Source organism: Myotis lucifugus, unplaced genomic scaffold, assembly GCF_000147115.1.
Source record: "Myotis lucifugus unplaced genomic scaffold, Myoluc2.0 scaffold_207, whole genome shotgun sequence".
Classification (NCBI taxonomy): domain Eukaryota; kingdom Metazoa; phylum Chordata; class Mammalia; order Chiroptera; family Vespertilionidae; genus Myotis; species Myotis lucifugus.
In genome coordinates this window covers 1,954,376-1,978,512 of record NW_005871255.1, presented here as the reverse complement: position 1 = coordinate 1,978,512, position 24,137 = coordinate 1,954,376, and the positions used below count along the sequence as shown (strand labels likewise).

The following is a 24,137-nucleotide window of genomic DNA, read 5'->3' as shown; positions in this document are numbered from 1 at the left end:
AAGCTTGAAACACATTTCCATAGAAACAATGCTATAAATGGTGGTTGGGCTCCTAGGCCGGCCCACAAAGAGCCCTGGTGTCACCTCCGTTGCTGAAATGGGTATTAGTAAAATTGAGAGCGCACATACGGCAGTAAGAGTTAGCACCCAGGACGTTGAAGGTTAAATGGTGTTGGTTAATGTGTGTAACTTTTGTTTCTTTGATGAGAGGTGCTCTCCCCGGTAAGGGAAGCTCTGGGGCCCTCCCCCCCGCCCACAGTTGTAACCCCTCCTCCCCCAATTTACCTTCTTTCTTCCTTCCTCATCAAGCCGGGAGCCTGGGCTTCCCTGTCCCCTGAGACTTGGGTTGAGGTATTTTCATGATTAATAAATCCTATTCAGCGGTCCTTACATCATCAATATCATCATTATTGCTATTTAAACCATCTTGACCAACTTAACAGAATAAACATTCTACCTTAGCAATTTACATTGTTCAGAATTCTCTTCTGATTGCTGCTAATATGCCTGTGGAAGTTTGTTTTTTAATGTTTTTATTATTGATTTCAGAGTGGAAGGGAAAGGAAAAGAGAGAGAGAAAAAGAGAGAGAGAGAGAGAGAGAGGAACATCAATGATGAGAAAGAATCATTGATCGGTTGCCTCCTGCACGCCCCACACTGAGGATCCAGCCTGCAACCTGGGCATGTGCCCTGACCGGGAATCGAACCATGACCTGGTTCATAGGTAGACACTCAACCACTGAGCCATGCCTCCCGGGCTGCCAGTGGACATTTTGACATAGTTTCTCAGTTTACCTGCACTATTTCTCTGTGCTGGCTTTGTCACCGAATATTTCATCAAAGGGTTTCATCAGAATGTTGCCATGTGTCAGTCCCTTTTTAAAAAATTTAATTCTGTTATCATGCCATGCCATAATCTGAATGGATTTCAACAAGTGCTGTGAGCATCTTTTGTAAAAATTCTTTTTAGAAAATAATTTTAGTTTATTTTCATGGGATCTGGTCCCCTGACCATAATTACCTGGTCAAGGTGTTAAACTCTTGTGGCGCAATGCCAAATCACATTCCAGAAAGACTCGAAGTTTACAGTGGCACAGCAGTGTATGTGCAGCTGTTTACTGATGGCCCTGCCAACAGCAGTTTTCTTGTTTATTTATTTTCTTATTTTCTACTGACACCGGCCATAATGGGTCCTTAATGGTGTTCTAATGTGCATTTCTTAAATTGCTGCTGAGACTGTACAATTTTTCCTCCTAATGATTTACTGGTTGCGTTTCCTCGTGTGTCAAACCATGCTCATCTCCTGTCACTGTGGAGCCTCCCCACTTCCATCTACATTGGGAAACACAAAGTCCTGCCTTCCCCGCTGCTCCTTCCCTGGGTGGGGCCTGTCCTCACCTGGGCTCACTCATCTGCACACCTGCCTGGTTTCCACCTTCAGCCACTCGGGCCCTCATCCCTCCCCTGGCTGGAACTCTCCTGGGGTGGGAGGGCGTGTGAGGGACAGACACCGGGGGGCTCTGTGACCAAGGCTGAAGGGAGGTAGATATGCAAGGCAGGGGCTTGTCCTAGTGGTTCCAAAATAGGTTCATCGAGTGACCTCCTTGGAGAGATTCTGGGAGGAGCCACAGGCTGTGGTCACCCACACAAAGGCCTGTAGGGAACAGGGGCAATCTCAATGACAGGCTGGCCGTGGGTATGACAACAGCGCATGTGAGATGATAAACAACAGGCCAGTGGCCTTGGGAGGGAGGGCATCTGGGGGGGAAATTAGGATGTGTGAGTCCCATATAGTGCTGCTCCTGTTGAAGTGCTATTTCCTTCGTAATGCTACTCCCCTTGCACTGCTATTCAGCTCCACCTCCCAGAGTGGGCTCAGTGTTGCCAGTGTTACAGTATTTTTCACGACAAACCAGAAATTCTGCTTTTTTAGCTTAAACCTCCTGATTTTAAAAAATCTTGACAATACATTTAAGTCAATTAAAATAAAACACATTATATAGGTTGGATAAAATATATCTGGAGGTGAGAATGGTTTGTGAGCCTCCAATATGTGACCCCTCATTATTTGACTTCCTTCCTGGGAGAACACAGGCCCAGAGAAGTACCCTCATATAGCAGGGAGAAGGACTGAGGGAGTCCAGCAGTCACATTCCATCTGAATGACCTTGGAAGAGGTGTCGAAACTTTGCGAACCTTAGCCTCCTTATCTATAAAATGGGGATAATGGCTTCCTCTCAGGGTGCTGGGTGGATCCAGTGGGCTGGCATCATGCCAGGCATTTAGTGGGCGCTCAGTAAATGTGTTGATAGGTCCTGCGCGAGGTCATCCAAAAAAAATTAGAAGAAGCACCAGGCTTAGGCTTAGAACTTTACTCTTTTGACTACCAGTTCAGAGCTTGTTCCATATCACATTGGCCTGCTTTCATAGGAGCTCCCAGAGGTGTCTGGACACAGCCCTCCTTCTGATCCCGGGAAATTACAGGTCATTTTATGAGAGTTTGATTGTGCAATAGTACTGAGCTCAAGTCATGGGGCTCTCAGCTCCGTGGACTTGGACCTGCAGGCCCAGAACCCAGGAGATCAAGCTTCAAGGTAGTAGCAGCAGCAGCAACAGTAGTAAAAATACCATACAACACGGAACCTAAGAAGCCAGTGATTATAAGTTGCACCATTATTTTATGTACAACTATGAAAGAGAATGCTGCTTATTAAACCATGACGTGCTATCAATTGTAAGGTGCATCCTGATTTCAGAGATGTTAAAATGGGGGGGAGATGTAAAATGGAAGAAATAGAACAGTAATAAAAATAACATGTTAAATTGTACTGCTTACCTTAAACTTTCGCATGTATTATTTTATTCGTGCATTTATCAGCAAGCATTTACTGAGCACCCACCATGTGCAGGCACTGTGCGGGCACTGGGGACACAAGGTCACTAAGATCTCTGTGCCTTTCAGAGGTGCCGATCCTAGTAGAGAGATGGCACAGTAAGCAGCTGTAGGAAAGTGTGTAGGGGATGGAGTAAAAATAAACAACAGGATGCCATGGGAGTTTAGGGGAGGCAGTGGCTTTTCTGATCCTTAGGAACAGAGACTGAGACAGTCTGGGGTGCCTGGGGTTGATTTAGGAAGTGCTGTCAGGAGGAAGGGAGTGAGGGCAGCAGACTAGGGCTGGGTAAGAAGCTAAGCGAGGAAGGACATGCTGCGAAAGCTGGATCCCACAGGGAGCCCTGGAACATGGATTGCACCACCTTGATCCCACCTTGAAGCAGGAGGGCTAAATGTTTGGACCCAACCACTTCTTCCTCCACACCCTCCTTTCCCCCAGCCAATCACTGGCTGCAGTGTTCTCTCCCAGCAAAGACTCTCTTTGAGAAGGGGGCAGCTGTGGGCCCCGAGCAGCTGGAGGAGGGTGCACCAGCCTGATAAAGAAATACGAAAGGGTTCCAGCAGCATACACTCCGGTGTCCTTCCTCTGCATGGCGGCATCGAGCAGGGCTTCCTGGAAGAGCTGCCATTCAGCTCAAGTCTAGTGGGAGACCAGGGTATGTGTTTAACTTGTGGATGAAGGTGGCGGGAGGAGGAGCATGCATGAGAATGCAGACATCTTGGGGAACTTGAGGCTGTTTGGCTCTGTGGACCTGCGGCTGGGAAGTGCGGCAAAGCAGGATCGTGCCGGAAGTGTAAATGCCTAACAGGCTGGCTACCCCACTGTCAGCTTTTTTCAGTAGGTGATGAGAGCAGTTTTTCAGAAGGTGATGGCAGTGTGGATGGTAAGTGTGCCAGACTAGCAGCAAGGAGAGCAGTTAGGAGGTGAGACAAAACGATAGCCAGCACTTACAAAAGACTTAACATGTGCCACATACTGTCTTAAGCTCTTCTCATTCCATCCGTCGATGCGAAAACCAAGTGGTTAAGTACTTTGTTCAAGGTCATCGAGCTAGTGTGAGCCAAGGTTTGGACTCAGGTCTCAGCTTGTGCTTTTAATCTGGACACTCCCATGAATATGAATTTTGGATTCTAGTACATGATGTATCAGTATTTGTTTTCATTTAAAAATAATGCTTGCCCTGGCCAGGTAGCTCAGTTAGTTAGGGCATCATCCCAACCCACCAAGGTTGCAGGTTCAACCCCCTGTCAGGGCACATATAAGAATCAGCCAACTACTACATAAATAAGTGGCACAACAGATTGACGTCTCTCTCTCAAAATCAATTTTTTAAAATTCTTTAAAGCATGTCCTATCGGATCTCAGGGGTTCTGCTCCTCTTGGCCCACTGCCACAAGGTAGGGAAGCTGAGCTCCAGAGAACAGCTATGAAGGCGTCTCTCTGGGTCTAGGTCTGGGTCTGCGGGGGCATGGAGCTGTGCTGAAATGAAGTGAGGCCCTTGGGAAGCTTGCGGCTCGGGCTCTGTGAAGAAAGAGTGTTTCTATCCTCGTGGCCTTGCCTGGCAGCCACACCTGTTTTGTCCTCCTTCTCCCTGTGCCCAGCCAGACGTCTCTCCCAGAGTGACAGCAGCAACTGGGGACATCTGCAGAAGCTCCCTCGCAGGCCTGACAAAGGCAGTCAGAACCTGGCCCAAGCCTGCAAGAGAAGGGGGGCAGGGTGGGTAGGTGGGGAGGGCCAAGAGATGTGGACAGTTGTGGGCTGGTGTGGCAGGCATGGCCCTGCCCCGGAACAGGTGAAGTGAATGTGAACTGAGGAGGAGGGTCCCCTGGGTTTTCAAGGGTGAAAGACCGTTCTGGGACTTCTCAGCACACAATTGCTTAACTTAATGGCTGGGTGGTTTTGAGCTCCAGCTCACTCCGAAAGGACATGGCAAAAAGAGGTACAGAGAAGGCACAGCCATCAAAGGACTGTCCCTGTTCAGGCTGGGTAGCAGCACTGTGGGAAAGCTTGGTGGGAAGGACATGAAAAGCAGGGACTGGGAGAGAAGCCGTGGAGGGACACCAGGATGGGACACTGAACTGATGCTGGAAAGAGTCTCTCTGGGCAGAGCCCAGGAGAGGGCTGCCCTAAGGCTGATAGAGTGGACCTACCGTCTTATAGAAGGAAAAAAAAAATCTTGCCTGGACTAGGTTCTTGAAAGGGAGAAGAAGCTGGTTTGGGGGGAAGGGGATTTAGAAAGACAATAATAATTGTAATGTCTTATATGAACAAAGCATGATGCAGTATGAGGCAGTTTTGTCCTGTGATTCTCCCAAGTCCCTAGAGCAGTGGTTCTCAACCTTCTGGCCCTTTAAATACAGTTCCTCATGTTGTGACCCAACCATAAATTTATTTTCGTTGCTACTTCATCACTATCATGTTGCTACTGTTATGAATCGTAATGTAAATATCTGATATGCAGGATGGTCTTAGGCAACCCCTGTGAAAGGGTCGTTCGACCGCCAAAGGGGTCGCGACCCACAGGTTGAGAACCGCTGCCTAGAAGGTGGGCATTCTTTCATTATTTGTGTAATAAATACGTTACAGCACATGGGCTCAGAGAAGGCAGGTGTCGACTTCGGAAGATCGCACAGCACTTTAGCTTTAGTTAGGCAGGACCCAAAGTCAGTCCCAGCATTGTGGGCTTGTGATTTCCTCAATTGTATTCATACCCCCAATTCCCCACACTCCGGTAAAGGTTGGTTATTCACTTGTACACACCATGTGTGCTGGCCTCAATGGAAAGGTCCTGACAGAGAAGGGACAATGGAAAAAGAACAGGAAGGCAAGCAAGGGATTGGGGGAGAAGGAAAACCCTCTTTTAAACAGCGAATGATAGCAGCAGAAAGTTAATGGAGGTGGGTGGGGGGGTGGTGGTGAGAAGCTGGCTTCCTTGAAAGCTCCCCCCCCCTCTTTATTGGGATATAATTCACATACCACAAAATTCACTATTGGAAGCTTCATGGTCTCAGGCTCTCCCAGAAATGGCCACTTGTGCTGGCCACTCAGGGCAGTGACTCAGGGCAGATCACTCTGAGCAAAGTCCAGAGAGCTGATGCAGCCCCAGGAAGCCTCTCTAAGGCCATATTCTATCCTCACCGGGACCCAGAGTTTGGAATCCTGTCTAGGGCGCTTTGCTGCCTGGAGTGTTTCTCAGCAGACACACTCCCTGTGAGCTGGAACTCTGTACTCTTCTCTTTTCCGCAGTTTGTGAAGGTCGATGGTGGAGAAAAGCCCCTTTTTTCCCTTCCCCAAAGGGCATCCTTTTTGGTTGCCCAGAAGCCTGTAGCAAGGGCTTGCTGGAGCTTCTAAAACCAAAACTTTCACTTCACACGTCAGTGATTCTGCACTGTCATATCTGCAGCAAAACTGACCTCCAGGGCTTTCTCGGAAGAGCCGCAGCTTTCTTTACAATTCCTCATCTGCCTGCCTTTGCGAGGTAGGCTTCCCCTGCCAGGCAGGGGCCACCTGGTCAGTCTTGAGCCATCATCCCTTACACACACACACACACACACACATGCACACACAAATACACACACACACACACAGCTTTTCCTTCCTCTCTTCCTTTCTGAGATGGCCTGAATTTGGGAGTTTAGTTGGGGTGAAGGGATAAGTTGCTCCAACATGAGCGGAGCTCCTCCAGGTCACTGACTTCCGTTTCTCATGCATCCTGCCATCTACCTCTCCTCCTGTGCTGCTTCCTGGTCAGCAGCAGCAGCCCAGCGAGGGACAGGGAGGACATCCTGGCGGGACTAGGCTGGGGAGTGTCCTTTGGAGTGGCTCCCACTTGTTCCCTGGAGGCTGGGTCCTGGCTCCGTGGTGGCAGGCTCTTCTAGGAATGTGCTCCCCAGCTGGGTATTCTGGTTGGTTGGGAACATCCCTGAGCTGGTCTGCACTGGCTCTCAGGGGCTCCTTCAAGGGGCGAGGCCTGAGGCCAGCTGTAGGGGCTAGGCTGTGGAAGAAGGTCAGGATGGCCACAGAGCTGCAGAGGAACCTGGCAGCAGTGCCAGCAGTGGGTACTGGAGACCAAGTGGTTTTGCTTTTGCTTTCCTCACTTGCATGCGGTGTCAGTGGGAAGGCAGAAACGAGACAAGTGGAAAAAAACAAAAAGGTTTTACCCTGAGCCTCTGCTTGAGAGTTTAGTCTCTACTTGGGGGCCTGCATACCTGAGCATCCGACCTTCAATTGTTCACTGCCTTTCTCTGGGGGTGGGGGTTGGGGGGGGGGAGATAAGAGCGGAGAGGTGACACACAATTGGCTTGCACTGTGATCTTCTGCAAGTCACTTAACCTCTCTGAACCTCAGTGTTCTCATCCATAGAACGAGAGGGACAAAGCTCTCTCGCACTCAGGGTTATGAAGCAGTGTGTGGGGAATGTGCTTTGAGAATTGCTGTGAACAATACTGACACAGAAGACGTTAAATCTGAGAGCATGGGCTTTTCTTTTTGGAGGTGGTCCCCCCAGCTCCTCCATTCACTTCTTACAATCGCAGAATCATGACTTTTAAATCGGAAGTCATTTCAATAGCTCATCTAGCCTAGTCCCCTGGCATAATTATCTTTGTTTTGCAGATATGACTGTTTTAAGTTGTCGTTACTTTGACCTACCTGTCATATCAGGGTGCAATTGAGCCCCTTTCCTCCTAGGTGGGGTGTGAGCTGGATGCACACAGGTGCTCAGGCCAGCAAAGGGAGGAAGAGGACAGGAAGGTCATGCCCTTGGGAGCAAGTGTGGGTTTTTCGAGGTTTAGGCAGAAGGCCTGAGTGGTATGTCAGCCACTCAGGAGTTGGGGGGGGGACTTGGGGGCATGCCCTTGCCCTGCAGGCTCAGAGGGCCTGAGAAACCCATTCCGCTGTCCCTCCTCTTCTCCCTGAGAAAAAGCAAGGGATGCACCTGCTTGTCAGGACTGGCCACAGGGGAAAAGTGGCTATCAGAACATGTTGTTTTATTCCTTCAAATGAAGATCTCCTTCTGACCCAACTCCTTGGAAAACAAACAAAAAACAAAAACAAAAATGGAAGGAACCAGGAAAAACAGGATTCCCTCCCCTGGACTTTCTGTTGGCCCTGGAGCCTCACTGAATGGGGGGAGGGGGGAGAGCAAGAGAACCTCCCGAGTAGCAGAGTAGCAGAAATGTTTCCAATCTTTTCAGCAGCCAGGCATCAGGGGGATAGTGGGGAAGGTAGAGGAAATGTGGGCACGCAGTGAAAAGCTGCCCGAACCCTGGCCTCAGTTGCTCGAATTAAACCCAGCAGTTTTCATCACCTCAGTAATGGAGAGGTGGGTCTTTTATAGGGGCTGGGGCCGGTTTCTCAACAAACTCTACACGACTAGGGTGCTGATGAGCCAAAAGTGAAACTTGGGAAGACTGTTAATGAAGTGCCTTGGAGAGGATTGTGCATGATTTACCGGATCCAAAACCAGAGAGTAATTCTTTGTGGAAGAAAGCGACTTGTGTCCTCCCCAACATCACACACACACACACACACACACACACACACACACACACTTTCCTGGCAGGCCCGATGGGTTTCCAAACATTTCGTCACCGTCTCCTCCTGACCTTGGTGTGAAAGGAACGAGCCGCGTGGCCTGCTCCAGCAAAACCATCGGGGGGCGCCGCCTGCGCCCGGGGAGGGTGGCGACGGACTCGAGTGGAGGTGAGGTCTGCTGGAAATCCCCAGCCCGGGCCAGCCGCCGGAGGTTTAAAGACGCCTTCCCAGGCCTTATTTGGTCGCAGGAAGTGGGCGGCGCTGGGCCTGCTAGTGGAGAGGCCGACCAGAGACTGTTGTGCTGATGAAGTGGTAGAGCTGGTTCCTGCTCGCCGCCGGCCGCGCGCGCCGTCCGGCCGCCGGGGCTCCGCGCTCCCAGCTCCGAGTTGTGCAATCCTTTGTAGCACCTCAGAGTCCTCCTCCTTCGCTGTTGCCTCTCGCCCTCGCTCTCTTTTTTTTTTTTTTTTTCAAGCTGTGAGCTCAACCGATGAGTCAGAGCAGTGCAATCCTGACACTGCATCGCAGGACTGGGGGTGACACGGAGGGAGGGAGAGCGATCGCGAGGCGGACAACACCGGCGCGGGGTGAGCCGAGGCTCCTGCGCCCAGAGCGAAGGGTGACAGCCCGCGTGTCCCTCCCGGGCCCTGCCAGCAAACTTCCCACTCTCGGGAGGCGCGGGCTGGCGAAAGCCCTGCGAGCGCCGCGGGAGGCGGCGGCGCCTGTTTGTTTTTAAAATCGGGGAGTGCGTGCAGGCGGCTGGAGTCTAAAAGGCGACCGAAGGCGGCAGCCCGTGGCCGAGAAGGGATAGCCGCTGCCGGAGCTCGGGCAGGAGCAGGTAAGTGGGGCTGCCGGGTCCGCGGGCCGAGGCCTGCACGAGGCGAGGCGCAGCCCGCCCTGGCGCGGCGGCCAAGGTACCCCCGGCTGCGTGCAAGCGGTGGCGGCTTGGCGCCCGGGCTGCAGCTCTGCAGGCGCGGCCGGGAGCCGGGGCTCGGGGCGCGGCGCGTCAACTTCTGCGGCCTGGGCAACTGTGTGCGTGGGTGTGCGTGGGTGTGGACAAGCGTTGGCTGTTCGGCAGCGCGCCCCTCCGTGACCCCCCCCGCGCCCCTCTCCGCAGCTGCGTGTGCAGCGCCAACTCGCCGCCGTGTTTGTGCAGCTACGCAACTCGCGCGCGGCCCCGGTCCACCCGGGCGCGGCCCCGGCAGGAAAACCCTCCCCATCCGCGAGGCTGGCGGCGGCGGCGGCGGCGGCGGCGGCTCAGGAACACGGCTGCTCCTCCTCCGCCTAAGCGAAACGTGGTGTCTGCAGGGACCGGCTTGCGTGACAGATCTCAGGCCCCGGAGGCGCGGAGAGGAGCTCGCTAAGTGCAGGAACTTGGTGCGGGAGGCCTCTTCCCCTTCTCCTTCCAGTGTGCACGGGAAAGTGGACATGGGAACTGCCCGCGCTGGGAGTTTGGGAACAGAGGTGCAGGGGTGGCAGGAAACGGGTAGAGCCCTAATTTAGAGTGTCTAGGGCGGGCCCCCACGGACCCCGGCGCTGCGGGTGCACCTCAGACCTGTCATCCCTCTCACCGCCCCCGCCGGCCCACGCGCTGAGGCCTGCGGAGCTCTCCCCGCGCTTCACCGGGTGCTTGGTTTGGTGGTGCCTGTGCCAAACGCGGGAGCCTGGATTTTGTCTGGCCCCTGCACAAGGCTAGCTTGTTGGAGGTCGTCATATCGCCTCCCCTATTCACACAAACAGAATCGTGTGCACCAGGTTGCCCCTCTGAGAGCCCCAACCCAGGACTCTGGATGAGGGCCTGGTGCCTCGGGGGTCGGGTGGCGGGTGGGGGGGGGGGAGGGCTTTCAAGCCTCACCTGGAGGAGATACCTGCCACTCAAAGTGGAGGCCTCTGGGGATTCCAGCCCAACCTCCAGAGTGAGCTACTAGAAGGATGAAAGGGGAAGTTACCAGCCCCATTTAAAACTTTGTTGGTCAGAACTCTGTCGGCTACTTCCTGCTTCCACCATCCCACATGGGACCTGTGTGCCCGGCTCTGGGGCCGGCGGGATGGGTGGAGAGCTGGCTGGGATGACTATGAAGGCCTTGGTGGCACGTGTGTGCAGGGGATTGCGGCGGGGGGAGGGGAGGTCTGGCTCGCTCCAGCAGGGGGAGCCTGGTCTGGTAGTGGCCTGGAGGTCTGGCCTCTCTCCTCGTCCCTGCAGCTTCAGGATTGAGATTGGATGTGTGAGTAACTGCAGTTCTGAGTAGAAGCCTCTCCTCTGGGCTCGGGCTGAGGGGAAGAAGTCACCTGTCTGTCCTGCTCCAGAACCTCCCAGGGATGGGGTGGCACATGCCCCTTTAGAGTCAGAAATGCACCCTGGAAATTTCCAGGAGGTATTAGATGGTTTCAGGATGAGGGGGAAAGGAGAAACCTTCCCAGGTTGAGAATTCAAGGGCCTTCATTTTTTTCTTCTGCTCTGGACACTGAATAACAGGGGTGTAAACATTCAATTACTGTGATAAACCACCTCCTTGCATGGCCCTGGCCCAGTCTCCACTCTAATTGGACTGGTCTCTGGCTGATTAGTCTGAGTAGTTCCCAGGGGACAAGGTGGTAAGGAACCTGGAGGGCACCCTCCCAGCCCCCCACCCACGAAGCTTGCTCTGGGACTGCCTGCCCACTTCCAGTGTGGCCTCTCCAGTGAACCCCTACCTCCTCTATCAGCCCCTCACCCCACCCTAGGAAAGACTGCCCCTGGGGATGACAGTTCAACTTCTAAGTATGGGATTTTAAAATAGTCAGAGCCCTCGCTGGGTAGCTCAGTTGGTTACACAGTGGTTCTCAACCTGCTGGCCCTTTAAATACAGTTCCTCATGTTGTGACCCAACCATAAAATTATTTTCGTTGCTTCTTCATAACTGTAATGTTGCTACTGTTATGAATCGTAATGTAAATATCTGATATGCAGGATGGTCTTAGGCGACCCCTGTGAAAGGGTCATTCGACCGCCAAAGGGGCGCGACCCACAGGTTGAGAACCACTGGGTTAGAGCGTCCTGATAGGCAAGGTTGTGGGTTTGATCCCCTGTCAACATAGAAGAAGCAACCAATGAAGCATAAATATGTGGAACAACAAATTGATATTTCTCTCTCTCCCTTCATCTGTCTCTCTCTAAAAATCAGTAATTTTAATTTTATTTTTTTGGTTAATCCTCACCTGAGGATATTTTTCCATTGATTTTAGAGAGAGGGGGAGAGACACAGAGAAACATCAGTGTGAGCAAAACACATCAATTGGTTGCCTCCTGCACGGGCCCCGACCAGGGCTTGGGTCCAAGCCTGCAACCGAGGTACATGCCCTTGACTGGAATCAAACCTGGGACCCTTCAGTCCGAGGGCCAACGCTCTATCCATTGAGCCAAACTGGCTAGGGCTGGGCTACTGCTTTTAATAAATGGAGAGAGAGAGAGAGAAAAGACAATATTTAGTTACAGACTTAGCTGAGGACCTCCTGTGGCTCCAGAACCCAGGGAAGTTCTGCCCAGTGGAGCCAAGGCCTCTGGGTCCCTGAGTTGGGGAGGAGTAAGAGAAGGATGGTGGGGGTGGTCACATAGGGCTTAGTGGCCTGGAAGGGGAATGGACATAGTCCAGGATTCTTTGGCCTTGATAGCTCCTCTCCTGTAGTTGGGTCTCTCAGAAGGAAACCTTGCTGGTGGTGGAGTAGGGATGGCCACAAGTAGCTGGGAGTTTCTTCCTTTCCTTCCGTAGTCCTGTTTCAAATGCCACTTCTTTGGAGAAGCCTCAGTCTTCTCCTCAACAATTACTTCCACTTTATGTAGTCATTTGTGTATATACTGTAGAGTGGTAGTTAAAAACATCAAATCAGAGCCCAGCCGGTATGGCTCAGTGGTTGAGCATTGACCCATGAACCAGGAGGTCACGGTTCGATTCCTGATCAGGGCACATGCCCATTTTGCGGGCTCGATCCCCAGTGAGGGGTGTACAGGAGGCAGCTGATTGATGATTCTCATCATTGATGTTTCTATTCCTCACTCCCTCTCCCTGCCTCTCTCTGAAAACAAACAAACAAACAAAACACCAACTCAGAGCTAGAGTCTCTATACCTCCTCCTTAGAATTGCAGCGAGGATTCTATGAATTAGTGTGTATGTAAAGTCCTGAAAGCACATTTCAGCTTTATGGTAGCCTCTGCTCTAGTGTGAGCTGTATTGTTCCCACAATGCCTGCCTCTAGTAGGTGTTCAGTATGTGTTAGTGAACAAATAAATGAAAGATTTCCCTTAAAAAAATGTGGGCTTGGCATGTGGTGGGCTCAGTGAACCCTGCTGCTGGGACTCATGCTGCACCAGTGATCCTAGTGCTGGTGAACCCAGTTTCCTGGCACTGCCCTGTGGCTGGCCTTCTAGAGAATGCGTCCCAGTCATTCTGACCCCAGTAGGACCAAGTTCAGCTGTCTGCCTTTTGCTCCTCCCAGGGAAGAGCTTCCTGCCTGGGAATCTGCTAACCTGGGCATTTCCTTTAGCCAGGCATATTGGCACCCTTCCTGTATTATGTGCATGCATCAGTTTAGAAGCAGCCTGGAAACTCCATTCTTCCCTGACTCACCAAAGGTTGCAGGAAATGCAGCCAGTGGTCTCATTCTGTTGGAAGGGTTGTTTCAGCACCAAAGCACTCTGATTGTGGGGGTGAACTAAAAAAACCTGTGTGTGCTGGGCTAGTGCTATGTGGAATGTGCTGAAATCCCCAGTTCTTACTTAAGGGATCTGCATTTGCATTCAAAGCAACATCCAGGATACCCTGAGACTGTGAGCTCATTTTATGAATCAGAAGCATTACAGCATAACTTAGGTGTTAGAAACTGCTATTTGGAATCCAGATCGCTCTCCCTCCACCCCCAACACACACACACACACACACACACACACACACACACACACACAAACAGGGGCTCTCACAGTCATATACTTGGGAACAATAACAGCGGAACTTGTCCACCCCCACTTCCACCCCCACACTCAGAACACCATTCCTGGATGGTATGTGGACGGGACCTGGGCAGTGACTGAAGGAAACCTGGCTGGTGCATGAGAACAAGGCCTGGGTAGCCCTGGGTTCATGCTCCAGCCTCTCTACTTGCTGGATGGCTTTGGGCATTGCTTAACTTCCTGAACTTCAGTTTCTTCATCTATAAAATGAAGGTGATGATAATACTTCACAGGGTTGCTCTGAAGGCTAAAAAAGATCCTGCATGCAAAGCAACTGGACCATAGTAGGTACTCAACAGGTAATGGCTAGCATTTCACCGGCTCCCGGCTCGTTCAGCTGTCTGCCTTTGGCTCCTCCCAGGGAAAAGGACATGAAGGATGTCCTGCTTGTGGTAGGAGGGCAAATGAAGCTTATTTTCTAACTTCCCCGGCCCTGGCCCCAACTGCCTAAATCGGCCCGACCCTGGTGCCTGTGCACCTTTGCAAGCAATTCTGTCCTTGCTCAGCTCAGCTTCCCAGAGATCAGATTGTACAATCGGGACTCTACCCGCCCAGGCCTCAGGCTGAACTGCTCACGTGGGTGGGAGGAAGGCTGCTCTCTCAGCCAAGGGAAAAGTCCCCTTGCCTTTGCTTCACCTGAAGCCTTTCTGTGTGACCTCAATGGAGTTTTTGGGTGGAGCCTGGGGTGGGAGTTGTCCCTCCAAAGATCACTTTGGCTCTTGCACCAATTGAATGGGGAGAGAGGGTTGTCCACCAAGATATTATATAAGAAGGAAGTTGCCACATGTCAGAAAAGAGCTGGGGTTTTGCTGGGGTGGGGGTGTCTCCCGGAGGGACCCCATTGCTGGCTGTGTTTTGCAGGGTCTGGTGGGGAGAAGAGGAGCGAGGGGCAAGGGCTTTCCTGGCAGTGCTTTTTGGTCTGGCTCTGTCTGGAACATAGCCTGGTACTGCGGTGGCCTGGGAAGGTGCTCCCTGTTCCCTCTGCCTTTCTCTCCAGCCGCAGGGAGCTCTTGGTGTGAGCGTTATTTTTTCCAGGCAATGCTTCTTCCTCCACGGGTCTCAGGAAGGGGGGAGGGGAGCAGCCTGGGCAAAGTTTGTCCATTGCAGAGCTTAGAGAGAGAGAAGTATACCAGGCATGCAGCCAGAAGGGGGTTCCCTCTGAGGCCACCCACCTTCTCTGGGGAAATGGGGTCCAGAGAGGAAGGAAAATGATGAGGGATTTCGATTCCCAGCTTTTTCCAGCAGTTGGTTAGACAGGAGCTCCAATCCAGACTGCCTTTGCCAAAATTTGCCAGTTCCCTGGAGGGGCAGGCCCCAGAGCTCAGAAAGGAGCTCAGTGAGAATGCTTGTAGGTTGGTTGGTCGTTCTCCCCCTCCCTTCTCTTCTCCCTTCTCCTCCCTCTTGGAACGTGTACCTGGCTGCAGCTCAGATCCCCTTCCCCATCTGATCTTGCTCTGTCCGAACCCCCAGCTGGCCCTGGTCATAGCCTTGGGCTTCCCAGCTCCCCGGAGTCATCCCAGAGCTGGAAAACGTGTTGGAACATCTAGTCCAGCTCCTTCATTTTCCAATGGGGAAGCTGGGAGGCAGTGAGCTCCTCGAGGTTCCCATAGACTGCCTCCACTTTCACCTGAGGAGTGCAGAAAGAGGAGCTGTTCTGTGGCCTGTCCCTGGTGCCTGCCGCTCCCAGTTTGGAAGTTGGGACGGCCTCGTCAGTGCAGGAAGAGCCCAGAGGAATACTGTCTCGGCTCCTGGGTGTGGCTCGGCCCTCAGCTGGCTCCATAGTTATTTATTTGTCTGTTTGTGTGTATGTGAGTGAGTTTTGCGGTTGGGAGACTGGATCTGAGTGAAAGCAGAAGTACCCACGCTATGTCAGCTATGCAGCGCACAGATTGCACTCACAGGGACCGTCGGCCGAGGAAGAAAGGGGGCAGAGGCCCCTCTGCTCCGTGGCTGCTGGTGCTCTTTTTTGTCCCCGCAGCGGCGCTTGCACACTTGAGTGTAAACAGCCCTTCCATGTTGCTAGCAGCTGCCTTTCTTTGCTGGCTTTGGGCAGAAGAGTTGCCAAAAATAACCAGGCGGGCACTTCCACTTGTGGGACATTCACTGTGGTGGCTTCAGGACAGCCTTGCTTGCTCCCTGCAGGCCCGGGTTCCTCTGGCCCCTGCTCAGACTTCCTGTGCCCCCCCCCCCCCAGCCTCCCGCAGGTGCTAGCACTTTCCCTTTTATTGTTCTTCTTAGAGTGAGCCCAGGAGGGTGGGGACCCCATTACAGGCCTAGAAGCTCTGCCAGGTAGTATCAGGGGACTCTTCTTGCCCTACCATGTCCCTGCAGGCCCTGCTGGCACAGCTGAGGCCAGGGGAGGCGTGTGCCGGGTGTGCCCTCCTGGGCTCTTAGACTCCTGGTCCTGCTCCTGGCCAGTCCTGCTCTCAGCCAACTGTAGAACTGGAAGAATCAGACCATCTAGCTCCCTCACCCCCCAGGTGGTGAAGACTGATAGTGATGCCACTCCTGCCCAGCAAGGGGGAGAGGAAATCACATTTATTGGATCCTTACCTGTGCCAGGTACTTCATGTATATACTAACCTCATTTAATCCCACAATAACTGTGCAATGAAAACATTATTATGCCCATTTCCCAATAGGGAAACTAACAGAGAGGCTGATGGTTAGAGAAGCCAGGGCGTAGTCTGTTGGACCCTGAAGCCTGTCTCTTTCTAACGCAGCTCCCATACTTCTCCAGGCTATTTTCGTGTGCACAGGGAGCAGTGCTTTGACCCTTGGAATGAAGGGCTGATGGTAGGAATTCAGGTACCATTAGACTGGCTGATAGTGGAGATATTTGGCTGGGAAGGGTGGGAAGACCCTCTGGAGCCTTAATCTGCAAACACTTCACAGCCAGAAGCCCAGCTGAGCCACGAGGCCTGCTGTGGAGGGCAACAGGCTGTGGGGGTCAGCTATGTGGGTGGGGGTGGGGGTGCTGGGGGAGTTGCTCATGCATGTGAGGAGTGGAAAGGCTTAGTTTGGCCTCCCGGACACCTTCCAAGCGGCTCCTCCTCCCAAACATCCCAGCCTCTGTCGCCCTGAGATTATCTCTGGGACCATAGGCTGGGGGCAGGTGGGTTCTTGGGTCTTCTTGGTGGCTGCTGGGTCTGACCCCGGGGCCCATTATTCCAGCTGGCTTGGCCCAGGTCCCAGAGAGTCTGGTTAGTGTGTACTTGGGGCTTGGGCTGGATGTTCTGCTGGTGCCCAGTGCCAAAGGCCTCTGGGTGTATTTCAGGAACAATAAAGAATAAATCAACAGGGAGAAAAGGCCCTGCAGCAGCTGCTCAGAGACTGAAAAAACGAAAGGAATGTTTGAGCATTTGGCAGAGGTCCTGGATCTTGACCAGGGCCTGAGAAAGGGCTTGACACTAACTAGATGGCTGGGCAAGCGAGGCAGGTGGCTCGCTGTGCCTACTCTGCAGCCCATCTAGGAGGCCCCAGGCAGGGACCCACCTTCACCCTTGCTGGTTTTTGTGCTGCTTTTTTTTTTTCTTTAATATATTTTTATTGATTTCAGAGAGGAAGGGAAAGGGGGGGAGAGAGATAGAAACATCAGTGATGAGAGAGAATCATTGATCGGCTGCCTCCTGCACGCCCCACACTGGGGATCAAGCCCGCAGCCTGGGCATGTGCCCTGACTGGGAATCAAAACTCAACCTCCTGGTTCACAGGTTGATGCTCAACCACTGAGCCACGCCGACTGGGCGTTTTTGTGCTTCTCTGTCACTAGCAGGTAAAGGGAAGCCATATTGTTCTCATCTTTTCTGCTCCAAACCAGCAGGATTCCCCCAGCCCCCGGCCATCCGGTAGGTCTTGGTCCCTCTGGAACTGGCCAGGCAGGAGAGCCTGGGCTGATGAAACCACCACACCTAGACCCCCCTCCTCCGCCTCTCTACTGAGAAGGACCAGGTCTGAAGGAGTGCTGGGTGTGAATATCCACCCAGGAGGCCCTGACCACAGCTCTCCAAGTCATCAGCCATGTGTCCTTGGACAAGTCGCTACCTCTCAGGGCTTCAGTTTCATCAGTTATGAAATAGAAATCTGGTCCAGAGATCTAGGGAGTAGGCAGTTAGTATCTGTCTCCCTTACTCAGGATGTGAAATGATCGGCGTTTATTTAGGAATGTAAGTTCTTGAGAAGATACCCATCTGAAAGCCCTATGCAGAGAAGAAGGTTGCTATGGCTGGGGCTGATATTCAGTGGTGGGGACCATTGGCACTAGTAGGAACCCAAGCCTGGAACCGAGTTGCTCCGGACTTCAGCGTGCTGGGGGCGGGGGACAGGAGTCTGGGCCCCATGGGAATTGGAGCATCTGACAGGCAAGAGAGAGTCAGCTTTATTTTTTAAAGCTGTTAGCCAACCATGGGTATGGGGCTGCAGAGTGTTGGAGGGGTGTGGCTTCCTCCTGAGCAGATGTTGAGCCTTCCACATGTTGACGCAGTGGTGGTAATCACCAGTAGCCTCTTCATCTTCAAAGCCACTTTCCTCCACCTCTCTTACCCACCTTACCTGACCAGTCACACTTGCAGAAAATCATGGAGTTTTTCAGGCTCTCCAGGGAGAAGATGTAGCAGCATCCATCCCAGACAGTGTGGCTGAGCCTGAAGCCCTGGGGAGGAAGTTTCCTGATAGAATTCTGGGTTCCAGCGCTGGCCTTGCCTCTATATTCCTGTGATTTCAAGCAACTGGTTTGACCCCTTGGATATTCAGGTTCCTCCTTGAGAAAGGAGAGGTAATAATACCTACCTTGCACTGAGGATTAAACAGGATCATGTGTGTAGAGTGCTTGGCACATAGGAGCACCCTCAAGAAATGTTAGAGGTGGTGAAGGTGGTGAAGAAGAAAGCCTTATTTTGGTGGTGGTGGGATTTCATTTTGGCTTCAAGCCCTGCCCAGTGTCTTGCCAAAGATGGGGTCTGCCTAAATGGAGACATGAAGCATTGTTATTGGAGTCCTTGATTCTGTGCCCTGCTTGCTCCTGGCTGTGTATCTATCTCCAGGCAAATCTATTTCCTTCTCTGGGCTGCTTTGTGGACGAAGGAATTGGACTAAGTGAACACTGACATCCCTTAATATTTGGAATCTTTTCAGCTTCCCCACTTGGGCCCTGCTTTGCTGGTTGGCTCTGAAGAGGGGTGCAAGCCACCTTTCCCCGTGTGCAGGCTCTTATTCCAGAGTGAGATCCTACTGACCTGGCAGCTCCCGCTCACCTCTGCAGTCCCCTCACCTCAAAACCCTGTGGGCTCTCCCAGTTCCCAGGGGTTTTTATGGATTTCCCTGATCTTGAGGGGAACCTGTTTCTGGTGGACTGGGATTGTTTCTAGTGAGGGAGTGTTACATACTGTGCTCTGCTTGGAAATGCCCCCAAGAAAAGCAGCAGCAGGAGGGAGCATGAGGAAGGGGAGAGTCCACAGCCGGTTTTTGTGGGGTTCTCACGTGTAGCGTTCCTTTTGAGGCCCACATGTATAGATTCGGGATTTTTCTAGAAGGATAATGGAGGGATTTTTGCTTCTTCCACTTTAATAGCAGAGTCTCAGTTTCTCTCTTTAAAATGAAGACAATAAGACACCTTGATGGGAAGTTTGTAAGCATGGGTTAGGGTGTGTCATGTGCCTGGCACAGGGGAAGTGCTCTACACATGTTAGCTTCCTTCTTTTAGGAAGGATTTGCCTTTTGGATATTCTGTAGACTGGTTGGGGGAGTGAAATATTTGCATGTGACCATTTTCCCAAGGAGAAGCAGGGCTGCCTAGCAAGCTGTTACAGCCCCAAAGACCTTTGCCTCCCCAACTTTTTTAATTCTGGGCTCAAACTTGGAGTCAGGCTCAGTGTGTGCTCAGTGTGGGGATGGGAGAGGCGTTTGCAAAAGTTGGAGATCTGAGGCCTCCTGGGGCTGTGCAGGTGTGGAGTACATGGTCTGAGTAAGGAGGGAGTGGCCTTTCTGAGCTGTGAGAACTTGACAGGTTCCTTTTAGCCTTCATTTCCTGCGAATTCCCCAAATTTCCCCCTATTAATTTCTAATTTTACCTTATTTTGATTGGAGAACATATTTAATATGATTTCAACCCTTTTAAATTTATTGAGATTTGTTTTATGGCATAACTTACGTTATATCCTAGAGAACATTCTATGTGCTCTTGAGAAGAATTAGTATTCTGCTGTTGTTGGGTAGAATGTTCTATAGCTATCTCTTAGGGCTAGTGCTTTATAGTATTCAAGTCTTCTATTTCCTTGTTAATCTGTTTAGTTGTTTTGCCCATTATTGAAAGTATAATACTGGAGTCTCCAACTAATTATTGTTGAATTGTCGAATTTTCCTTTTAATTCTGACAGTTTTTTTTACTTCGTGTATTTTGGGGATTCTGCTGTTGGGTGCGTATACCTTTATAATTGTAATATCCTCTTGATGGATAGACACGTTTATCATTATAAAATTTCCTTCTTTGCCTCTACTAAGAATTTTGTCTTAAAGTCTAATTTGTCTAATATTTACATAGTCATTTCAGCTCTTTTAATTGCTGTTGGCATGGTGTATATTTTTCCATCCTTTTACTTTCAACCTATTTGTGTCTTTAAATTTAAAGTCTATGTCTCTTTTTCAAAAATACATTTTTGTTGGTTACAGTGAGGAAGGGAGAGGGAGAGAGAGATAGAAGGAACATCAATGATGAAAGAGTATTTGAACGGCCTCCTCCTGCACACCCCTTCCTAGGAATTGAGCTCGCAACCGGGGCATGTGCCCTGATAGGGAATCGAACCACGACTTCCTGGTTCATAGGTCGAAGCTCAACTACTGAACCACACCAGCCAGGTGAAGTGTGTGTCTTTTATAAACAGCATATAGTTGGATCATGGTTTTTTTTTAACCCATCATCTCAACTTCTGCCTTTTAATTGGAATGTTTAATATATTTACATTTAAAGTAATTATTGACAAGGTAGGATTTTTGTCTGCCATTCTGCTATTTGATTTCTATCTGTCTATGTCTTTTTGTTTTCCTGTTGCTGTCTTCTTTGTGTTAAATAGATATTTTTGAGTGTACCATTCCTGACCTGTAAAATGAGACAGAGAAGAGTGGGGGTTAAATGAGATGCGCTTAGCACAGTGCCTGGCAAACAGTAAGTGCTCAGTAGTCTTGGGCACTTGGTTGTGCCTCAGGCACTGAAAGAGCCACGGTCAGCCCTCGGGCTCGCTGAGAGCAAAGAGCACCCACGGCTCCGTGGGACCCATCGTGTTTCCTGGGCAGGCACAGCGCTCTGGCAGGCGGCTCCTCTGGGGAGTGAGGAGCAGTGGGTCCTTGGAAACGGCTTAATGGCAGCTGCTGGTCCTCTGGGCTCTCCCCTGCTCCAACACTTGGGCACCCCCTGGGCTGCTAATGAAGCATTGCAGATTTCCCACCTGAGCCACCCTCCACCCCTCAGCAGACCCATGAACCCATCTCTCAGGTTTGGGAACCACTGCTCAACACAGACGGGCAGCAGTGGAACATTAGCTCCAGACCTGGTTTGGAGTCAGCAGGCTTGGATTCAAATCCTGGCTTCTCACTCCTGAGCTCAGAATGTGACCTGGAATAAGTTAGTTTTCAGAGCCAACCTTTCCTCATTTCTCAGATGGGAATAAATGGTTGCACAGTAAGCATTGAACATGCGGGCAGTGCAGGTGCTATTTCATATGGCAGTGGCTCATAACAACGGGGTTCCTTTGATTCCTGGACACAGGCCTTGTCCCCATTTCCCTGCCCTGGGCTCCTAAGTTCCTCACAGGCAAGAACCAATGAATAGTGGCTCCTGGACAGACACCTGGTTACCTGACAAACAGTCCGCTGCCCTCCCCACTGAGCCACACTGCCTCCGTGCCCTGCCTCTCCCAGCCTTGGTGCAGAAACAGAAGGGAATTGCCTGGCTGGCGTGGCTCAGTGGTTGAGTGTGGACCTATGAACCAGGAGGTCACTGTTGGATTCCCAGTCAGGGCACATGACCGGGTTATGGGCTCCATCCCCGGTGTGGGCGTGCACGAGGCAGCCAATCAGTGATTCTCTCTCATCATTGAGGTTTCTATCTCGCCCTCTCCCTTCCTCTCTCTGAAATCAATTTTAAAACATATATTTAAAAAGTAAAGAAACAGAAGGGAATTGTAGAAGCATTATGACATAGTGGTTAACACTGGGCAAGGGCATGACCATCCGAAAAGACTAAGGAAAGCATGTGCTGGAGGACTGCCTGGAGGAGGTAGGCCTTGAAGGAAGGCAGATTGTCAGAGTGGAGGTAGAGGTTCCAGGCAGAGGAAACAGCTCCAGAAAAGGCCCCAAATCAGGAAACTCTTGTTGGGGTGATCTGTTGTGTATGTATCTCTAGCCCCTGCACGGGACACCTTGCATTATAATCGGTGCTCTGTGTCTCTCCTCCACTGGACTGGGAGCTCTGTGCAGGTGGGGACTGTGCCTTGTCTCCCGTGTCTCCCCAGAGCCTAGTGCACAACAAATGCTTGTGGAGTGGATGGAGGGGCCGTGAGAAAACCTCTGGTGCTGCAGAGGCTGTCTGTGTGTTGGGTGTGGGGGACCATAGGCAGGGCGAGGCCATGTTAAGGGAGGCCCCTGTGGTGATCCCCTCTGTGTCTTGGCCCAGGGCAGAGACCTGCTGGGGAGCCAGGCCTTTCCGAAAAGGGAGGGAAAAACTGGAGCAGCCTCCGGTGGGGTGAGCCCTGTAGAGCACAGAGAGGGTTGTGAGGAGACCAAGGGCTCCACCCGTCCCCGTGCGCCCCCCTCTGAAGGTTCAGTCACTGAGGTCCTGGCAGTAGGGACAGTTGCTGCGTGTCTTCTGGAGAGAGCCTGACCCCACCAGCTTCTACCCCACCACCCCTGGGTTCCAGAGCTCTGTTGGGAGGGGTTTTCCTGGGCTGCCTGTGAGCCTCGAGGCTCCATCCCTCCCTGGCTCTGCCTGGGACTGTGTGTTTTCTCTGCCTCGGCTTCCCCTTGAAGAAATGGGCCTGGTTATCTTGGCTTTTCATGAGCATCCTGGGGATGTTTGCGGGCATTGGGGGAGGGGGATAATAGAGGTAGCCACCCGGAGAATGCCTCATCAGGCAAAGGTTCCCCTCTCACAGGATCCCTTTAAAAGCACCTCAGTGCTGGCATTTAAAAAAAAATATATATATATATATATTGATTTCAGAGAGGTAAGGGAGAGGGAGAGAGAGAGAAAAAAACATCAATAATGAGAGAGAATCATTGATTGGCTGCCTCCTGCAGGCCCCACACCGGGGATCAAGCCTGCAACACAGGAATATGCCCTGTCGGAATCAAACTGTGATCTGATTCATAGGTTGACGCTCAACCACTGAGCCACGCCGGCCAGGCTAGTGTGGCATTTTTATAATCAAAGCTCAAACAGCAGCCGGCTCGAACCCTGCCTGAGCCTTTTGAGCCTGATCAGCTTGATGGCTGAGACCCCTGGGACTCGTGGATCCCTGGCCCATCTACCTGGCCTCTGCCTTCCAGAGCTGAAGTTCAGTCTGGAGAACGATAACCTAAGACTCTTTCTAAACGAGAAGTGGGCAGCTTGTAAGGCCTGCTCGTTCATGCCCCCAGGGGAAGTGACACGTCTAGGAGGCAGGTCCTCCTCTGTAGCTGGTGTCTCCTTCCTTATTGGTTTGCAAACCCCGTGAGAACAGGACTTGTGTGTCCAGTGGCTGGGAGAAATGGGGCCCTTCAGCCTCGCTGTGAACTCCAGTTACAGGGGGACATAGAGCACTGCAAATGAGGGCACTGTGTCCAGAGGAAGGTCTATCTAGGACAGGGGTGGGGAACGCTCGGCCTGCGAAATCATTTGGTCTGGCCCTGCCAAGGCATTAGGGTGAGTTAATTAAATGTTTGACCAAATATAGCAGGCTGATTTTTAAGTTGATAATTGTGTATGGCCCTCGAATGATGTTATAAATATCCAAAAGGCCTTTGGCAGAAAAAAAGGTTCTCCACCCCTAATCTAGGGCCTGGGCAGCAACCAAGATGGCAGTTCCAGGCCACATGCCCAGTTTGGCTGTAGCCAAAGGCCTCAGAGTATCTGAGAGAGCTTTTCAAGATGTGAGCCTGGGCTGCAGGGCCAGCTGGGCTGTGCTGGGCTCCCCTAGGAAGGACTCCTCATCACTGCCCCCCTGGCTTCCTAGCCAGACACCTTGGTGTCCTGAGGCCCAGCCCAGCCATATCAGGACGCACAAGGAGACAGACCCGCAGGCTCATGTCCCTGGCTGTGGTCTAAGCAGAGGAGGAAGCCACAGGGGAAGAAAAATGAGGCAGGGGCAGTGACAGGGCTGGCGCTTTTCTAGTTGGCCTGCCTGTGATGGGGGGCAGCAAGTGACAGTCAAGGGGCAGGTAGCTTGTGGACCAGCAATTGGAGAAGGATTTGTGTTTAGCTTAGTTCAGTGGTCGGCAAACTGCAGCCGGCGAGCCACATTGCGGATCTGTGGCCCCTTGAGAGTACGAGTCTGCAGAAGCAAGACAGAGGTAGGAAGAACGTGCTCAAGCTGAGGGGAGGGCAGGGGGAGGGGAGGTGCCTCAGGGAAGGCTGGAAGGTCCACGTGTCTCCCAGGAGCTGGGAGCCTCTCAGGCGCGTACACGCTTATCTCAACTTGGGGGCCTCTCCTCCACCTACAGTACACAGACATCACCCCCGTCCCCCCACCACCACAGA

At 51.9% G+C, this 24,137-nt stretch overlaps 1 protein-coding gene across 2 annotated transcripts in view; it reads left to right on the top strand.

Annotated features, from left to right (window-relative positions):
- Nucleotides 1–8,936: 8,936 nt before the first annotated feature.
- ELMSAN1 (ELM2 and Myb/SANT domain containing 1) overlaps nt 8,937–24,137 on the top strand; it is a 42,666-nt gene continuing 27,465 nt past the window's right edge. Inside the window, exon 1 of one of the 2 annotated variants that reach the window (XM_023761368.1) lies at nt 8,937–9,264. The gene's annotated coding sequence lies outside the window, so the exon portion shown is untranslated. Of the gene's footprint in view, nt 9,265–9,692; nt 9,804–24,137 lie in introns of those variants that run through there. The other variant, XM_023761369.1, reaches the window with a different exon arrangement.